The following is a 7500-nucleotide window of genomic DNA, read 5'->3' as shown; positions in this document are numbered from 1 at the left end:
GTAGCCCTGGACCCTAAACATCTTAGGCATTTAGTTGAAGACCAGTAAGAAAGAAAGACTAGGATCTTGGGGGGTAGGGGAGAGTGGTAGGGTAGGGAGGGGTGGGGGGAGTGAGAGAGTGGGGGAGGGTATTAAAGGAGTTATGTTTATTTAGCGGGGGGAGAAGGGGAGGGAGGCTGGAGGGGGAGGGGGAGGTTAAACGACCCTTAGAAAGCTTCTCTCTCTTTCTCTTTTTCTTTCTATTTTTCTCTCTCACAGTCTAATAGTCACTGGACTCCTCTTTGCTCTTCTCTACAATCCCCCCGTTCCTCCGGCCCCCCCCCCCCCCCCCCCCACTCCCCCCCACCCCGCCCCCACCCCCTCACCATTTCATCCTTTTCTCTCTCTCTCTCTCTCTCTCTCTCTCTCTCTCTCTCTCTCTCTCTCTCTCTCTCTCTCTCTCTCTCTCTCTCTCTCGCTTTCACTCCCTCACTGTATACAACAATCTCTCTATTTTTCCATCCGTAATGGAAAAATCCATTCCATATATTTACGTATGTATCTATATATCTCTCAAGCCATCCTTTAATTTCTTTATGCATCTATTTATCTTCCTATCTATCTATCTGTCTATGTCCATCTCCTTCGCCGTCTTCCTCTATATATCTCTAACGCTTCCCCAACCTCTTTTGTCCTTCCTTCCATTTGAGTTTCCCTTCCTTTATCCTCTCTCCCCTCTCCCCATCCCATTTTCCTCCTCCTCACTCACTCTCTATTCTCTCTCTCTTTCCGTCTTTCTCCCTCTCCTTTTCTTTCCATTTCCCTCGTCTAACTCAACCCTTCTTCCTTCCCCCTCCTTCCCCTCCCCTCCTTCCCCTCCCCCCTCCTTCCCCTCCCCTTCTCCCCCTCCTTCCCCCTTCCTTCCCCTCCTGCTCCTCCTTCCTCCCCCCTTCCCCCTTCCTTACCCTCCCCTCCCCCCACCCTCACCCGCTCCCTGTCTTCTTGAACAGCAGATCCACGCTTAGTCTTGAAGACGAGAGACAAGATAATTGTCTCTGCATATAATTGTAGTCCATCTGCCTATTTATATTCTCTATAATGTACTTACTGAATGTGTACTCACTGTGTGTGTGTGTGTGTGTGTGTGTGTGTGTGTATGTGTGTGTGTGTGTGTGTGTGTGTGTTTTCTTTATGGGTACTTATTGAATGTGCACTTATATTTGTATTTGGTGTATGTGGAATTATTCTCGTGTGTTTACTTATAATTATTCTTGTGTTTGTATTTGTTTTAAGTTTGTTGGTGTACTTATTTTGTGTGCCTTCTGTATAAACTTATTTATAAACTCATTTGTCTCTTTTTTCTGTTGTATGTGTACTTGCTATATATACAATTCTTAATATATATGTGCTTAACTATAGATTATTATTTTTTGTATATGATCTTGGTATATACTTATTCATTATATATATTATCATTGAATATATTCATTCACTTGATGTATATGTTCTGTATGTTTACTTACTATTCCTGCAAATACTTATACTTTATCTATGTAACATATTGTAAAAAAAAAATTTTCCTCTAAAAACTTCCTTCTCCTTCCTAACAAAACTCCATCCTATGTCTTTATGTCTTTCATTTCTCCTTCTTCCTTCTGCTTCCTCCTCTTCATCCTTCTCCCTCTCTCTTCCCCGTGTCCTCTTACCTCCTCCTTCTCCTTCTCTTCGTCTTTCTCTTACTCCTTCTCCTCTTCCTCCTTTTCATCTTTCTTCTCCTCGTCTTTCTTTTGCTCCTCCTCCTCTTCCTTTTCATCTTCTTCCGTCTTCATTTTATCTCCTCTTCTCTACCTTCTCCCCCTCTTTCTCCTCCTCTTCATCTCCCTCACTTCCTTTTATCTATTCTCTCTCTCTATTTCTCCCACCCTCCCTCTCTCCTTCCCTCCCTCTCTCCCTCCCTCTCTCTCTCTCTCTCTCTCTCTCTCTCTCTCTCTCTCTCACACACTCTCTCTCTCACTCTCTCTCCATCTCTCTCTCTCTCACTCTTTGTCTATCTATCAGTTTATCTCTCTTTATCCTATCTCTTATACGCGATGAAGGGAAGGCGAAGGAATTGATAAAGGGGAATGAGAGAAAAGGGAACAGAGGTGTAGAAAAGATAAGTAAAGAATGAGATAATGTGGATGATGAGAAGGAGGGAGAGGGGGAGGGAGAGGGGGAGGAAGAATACTAATACTTATGATAATGATGATAACAATAATGATAATGATTATTATCATTATTATCCTCATTATCATCCATATCCTTATCATCACTATTATTACAATGACATTCGTTATCATTGTCATTATTATTATTTTTACTCCTTATCATTATTATAACAATAAGGAATACAAGATAATATTAAAGACAAAAAAAAAAGATAAAGATGGAAAAGGTGAAGGAATGAAGACAAAGGAGGGGATAGAAAAGAAAACTAAAGAAGGAAGAATAAGAAGAAGAGAGAAGAGAGAGAGAAAAAAAAAAAACAGAAGGAAAATAACAATAAAACGAATAAATAAATAATAAAGAGAACAAGAACCGAAGACAACAATAACAAAAACAAGATATGGAGCGAGAGAGAGAGAGGATTGCGACGAAGGATGGTAGGGAGGGATGGGAGGGAGGGATGGGAGGGAGGGATGGGTAGGACGGGGAAAAAAAAAGGGAACGTCGCCCCCCCCCTTACCCTCCTTACCCCCCCTACCCCCTCACCCTCATCCCCCATAGCAAATGAGGCAGTCAAGGAGCGCCTTAGTAAGGGATTTCGTTTTAAATATTCCCAAAGACAAGTACTCCAACCGGAATTAATGACAGAGATTTTTGTGTGTGTGTGCTTGGGAGGATGGGGAGGGAGAGGGGGGAGGTTGGGAGGTTGGGGAGGAAGGGGTGGGGGAGGGGGGAGGGGGGAGGTTGGGATGGGGAGGGGTGGGGGGGGGGGGTGGATGGGGAGGGTGGGATGGGGAGGGGGAGGTTGGGATGGGGATGTTTCGTTATTTACATGTTTTCTTTTTGTAATTTCCCCCCACCCAAATCCATTCCCCCCCCCCCCCCCCCCCCCCCCCCCCCCCCCCCCCCCCCCCCCCCCCCCCCCCCCCCCCCGACCCTCCCCCCGCACTCCCACACGCCCCCCCCCCGGGAAGGGGGGAGGGAAGGGGAGGGGAGGGGGAATAAGGGGAGGGGGGAGGAAGGGGAAGGGGGAGGGGAAAAGGGAAGGAAGGCAAGAATGGTTAGAGGAAGGGGAAGGGAAGGGGAAAGGAGATAAGGAGAGGGGGTAAAGGAAAAAGGGAAGGGGTAATGGGGAAGGGAAGGGGAGAGGAAAAAAAGGGGAAGGGGTAAAGGAAAAGGAGGGAGAAGATAGGTGGAGGGAAAGGGGAGAAGAGAGAGAGGAGGGGAGAGGGGAGGGGTAGGGGTCGAAGGGCGTGGTTTATGGGGGATAGAGGGCGTGGTTCAGAGGAAAAGGAGGAGTATGGTTTGGGGAAAAGGGGCGTGATTTGGATACATGTGTACATATCCCTAAATGATACATATGTATGTGTGCACGTGTGTGTTTATATATATATGTATATATATATATATATGTATATATATATATATATATATAAATATATATATATATATATATATATATATATATATATATATATATATATATATAGAGAGAGAGAGAGAGAGAGAGAGAGAGAGAGAGAGAGAGAGAGAGAGAGAGAGATAAATAGATAAATAGATAAAAAGATAGATAGATAGATAAATTGATAGATAGATAAATAGATAGGTAGATAAATAGATAGATAGATAGATAGATAGATAGACAAACATGTATACAAGAGTTAGTAATGAATAGGAAATAATCCTGACAATAAGAGAACAGAAACGGAACTGGATATTGTATTCTAGAGGAGGAGGGGGAGTCAGGGGGATAGGGGGGAGAGGGGAAATGGGTAAAGAGTGGGTACAGAACGGAAGGGAGGGTAGGGGGAAGGGGAGGGGAGGGAGAAGAACCATTGGGAAAAGGGGATATGGAAGATGGATGAAGAGGGAGGAAGGGAGAGAGGGAGAGAAGGAAAGAGGGTGGGTGGGACGAAAGAAGGAAAAGACAAGAGGATCCCCCCTATCTCTCCCCATACCCCCTACCACCTCCCCCATCCCCTCCCGCCCCTAGTCCGCCTCTTGGCGTTGTGTCGAATTAACTCGGTTCGCATCTGGTCGGCCATGGCGCACCAGGCGAATCTCTGGTGGAAATTGCCATCTTAAACGGTTAAAAAAAAGATAAAAAAAAAAAAGATGGCTGAATATCTAAGAGTGGGCAAGCGTCACGAGGGATTACAGGGCTATTTTGGCGGGATTTCGTAGGCGCCGACCGTCGTGGCGTCCTTCTTCTACCCCCCCTCTACCCCCCCACCTCTCCTCTTCTCCCCCCCACTCTACCCCCACTCTACCCCCACCCCCCCTACCCTACTGCCCGAACAGCGACGCTTTGCGAGTGACTTCTGTTTCCGCTTTTCTTTTCTTTCTTTTTTCTCAAATTCTTCTTCTTCTTCTTCTTCTTTTTTTTTTTTTTTTTTTTTTTTTTTTTTTTTTTTTTTTTTTTTTTTTTTTGTTCCATTGCCGTCACCGTTCCGTCATTCTCTTGTACTCTCTTTATCTCTTTCTCTCTTTCTTTCTCTTTCTCTTTTTTTCTTTCTTTCTATCTTTCTATCTATTCATCAATCTATCTATCTATTTATCTAGTTATCTCTTTTTATCCTCTCTCTCTCTCGTTCGGTACCTATTTATCTATCGACTCCTTCCTCTCGCACTCTCTCCTTCCTACCTCCTATCTCTCTCTATATCTCCTTATCTGTCTATCTATTTATCAATCTATCTATCTATTGATCTCTCTCTCTCTCTCTCCTCTCTTTCCTTCTCTCCTCCTCCTTCTCCTCTCCTCCTCCTCCTCTCCTGCTCCTCTCCTTCTCCTCCTCCCATCCTCCTCCTCCTCCTCTCCTCCTTCTATCCTCCTCTCTTCATCTTTTCCTCTCCTCCTCTCCTTCTCCTCTCCTTCTTCCCTCTTCTTTCTTTCCCTCCTCTTTTCCTCCTTATCCTTTTCTCTCCTCCTCCTCCTTCTCTCCTTCTATCCTACTCTCCTCCTCCTTCTCTCCTTCTATCTTCCTCTTCCTCCTCCCTACACCCTCCCATCCTCCCCCTACCCCCTCCCCCCTTACCCATCCTCCAAACCCCCCTCCCCCTCCTCCCCCCATCCTCTTTACACTATTCATCCGGTCGTTCCAAAGAGTAATTCATCGTCTTATTAGGGCGTGCGATGCGTTGTTTTATGGGCGGCCGCTATGAGCCAGCGACCGCCCGCCGTCAAAAAGGGATTTTAAAAGGAGGCTTTTTGTTCGGGGTCTCTGTGTGTGTGGGGGTGGGGGGGTGGGGTGGGGGGTGGGGGGATGGGGGGTGCGGGGGTGTCTGTGTGTGTGGGGGGGGGTCTGTGTGTGGGCGTGGGTGTGTTGGGGGGGGGGGGTCTGTGTGTGTGGGTGTGTGTGTGTGTGGGGGGGGGTCTCTGTATGTGTGTGTATGGGTGGGTGTTAGTGGGTGGATTTAGGTGTGGGTGTGTGTGTGTGTGGGGGGGGGGGGGTGTTGTTTGTGTGTGTCAGTGTGTGGGTGTGTGGTGGGTGTGTATATGGGTGTAAGTGTGTGGGTGTGGATGTCTGTGTTAGTGTCTGTGTGTGTCTATGTAAGTGTGTGTGGGTGTGTCGGTTTGTCTGTCTGTTTTGTTTAATCTGACTAACTGGTTGCTGTTTTTTTTCTGTCTGTTCTGTCTATCTAGTCCTCGTCCTCCTTCTCCTTCTTCTTTTTCTTCTTCTCCTCCTCCTTCTTCTCGTTATGATCATCAACATGATCATCATCACCATCATATATTCCACCAAAATCCTTATCATAATCATTCTCGTCATCTTAACCATCATCATTTTCACCATCCTCCTCCTCATAACCATCACCATCATCCTCTACTTCTCCAACCCTCTCACTCCCTTCCCCCTCCCCCTTCTCATTCTCCCCCTCCCTCATCTATCTATCTATCTCTCCCCCATCACACAAAGAAAAAAAGTAACAAAATATAACAAAGCATAACAAAAACATAGCAAAACCATAACAAAAACATAACAAAACCATCACAAAAACAACAAAAAACATAAAAACAACAAAAACAAAAACAAAACAACAAAAACATAACAAAAACATAACAAAACCATAACAAAACCAAGCCAAACCAACTCAAAACCAAGAAAACAACACAGACAAACAAACCAAAACAACCAAACCAAATCCTTAAAAAACAAAAACAAAAAAACAAAAAACAAAACAAAAATCCCTTAGTTAGACAACCACAACCAAAAAACATAAAACAACAAAAACATAAACAAGCCAAACCAATTCAAAACCAAGAAAACAACACTAACAACCAAACCAAAACAACCAAACCAAATCCTTAAAAAACAAAAACAAAAAAACAAAAAACAAAACAAAAATCCCCCAGTTAGACAACCACAACCAACAAACACAAAAGGGACACACAGGGATTATATCCTCTCCAATGTTTTCTTCCTCTCTTTATCCCTTCCCTATCACTCTCTAATCGCTCCATCTCCAGTCTATCACGCTCCCTCTGCATCTAATTTATCTTCTCTCTTCGCTATCTCCTTCATCCGTCATTCTTACTCAATTAAGAACGCAAGAATAAACAGGAGATTCTTCGTCTGACTGTATGACCTTACACTGGGATGCTTGGCTGTGTCTCAGAGGGATGGCGTTTGCTGAATTTGGTGGTGTTGTTGTATTTGGTGTTGTTGTTGGTGTATTTGTTGTTGTATTTGGTGGTGTTGTTGTTGTTGTATTTGGTGGTGTTGTTGTTGTTGTATTTGGTGGTGGTGTTGTTGTATTTGGTGGTGTATTTGGTGGTGGTGTTGTTATATTTGGTGGTGGTGTTGTATTTGGTGTTGTTGTTGGTGTATTTGTTGTTGTATTTGGTGGTGGTGTTTGATGTATTTGGTGTTGTTGTATTTGGTATTGTTGTTGTATTTGGTGTTGTTGTTGTATTTGTTGTTGTATTTGGTGTATTAGTTGGTGTATTTGGTGTTGTTGTTGTATTTGTTGTATTTTGTGGTGTATTTGGTGTTGTTGTATTTGGTGTTGTTGTTGTATTTGGTGTTGTATTTGGTGTATTTGGTGGTGGTGGTGTATTTGATGTTGTATTTGTTATTGTATTCGGTGTTGTTTTTGCTGTAATTGGTGTATTTGTCGTTGGAATCGGTGTTGTTGTTGTATTTGTTATTGTATTCGGTGTTGTTTTTGCTGTAATTGGTGTATTTGTCGTTGGAATCGGTGTTGTTGTTGTATTTGTTATTGCATTTGGTGTTGTTGCTGTATTGAGTGTATTTGTCATTGTATTTGGTGTTGTTTTTGTATTTGGTGTATTTGCTATTGTATTTGTTGTTGTTG

The sequence above is a fragment of the Penaeus japonicus genome, unplaced genomic scaffold (assembly GCF_977035675.1).
Source record: "Penaeus japonicus unplaced genomic scaffold, GWHDUDI00000001_assembly GWHDUDI00000010, whole genome shotgun sequence".
NCBI classification, from domain to species: domain Eukaryota; kingdom Metazoa; phylum Arthropoda; class Malacostraca; order Decapoda; family Penaeidae; genus Penaeus; species Penaeus japonicus.
This window is presented reverse-complemented; position numbering follows the sequence as displayed.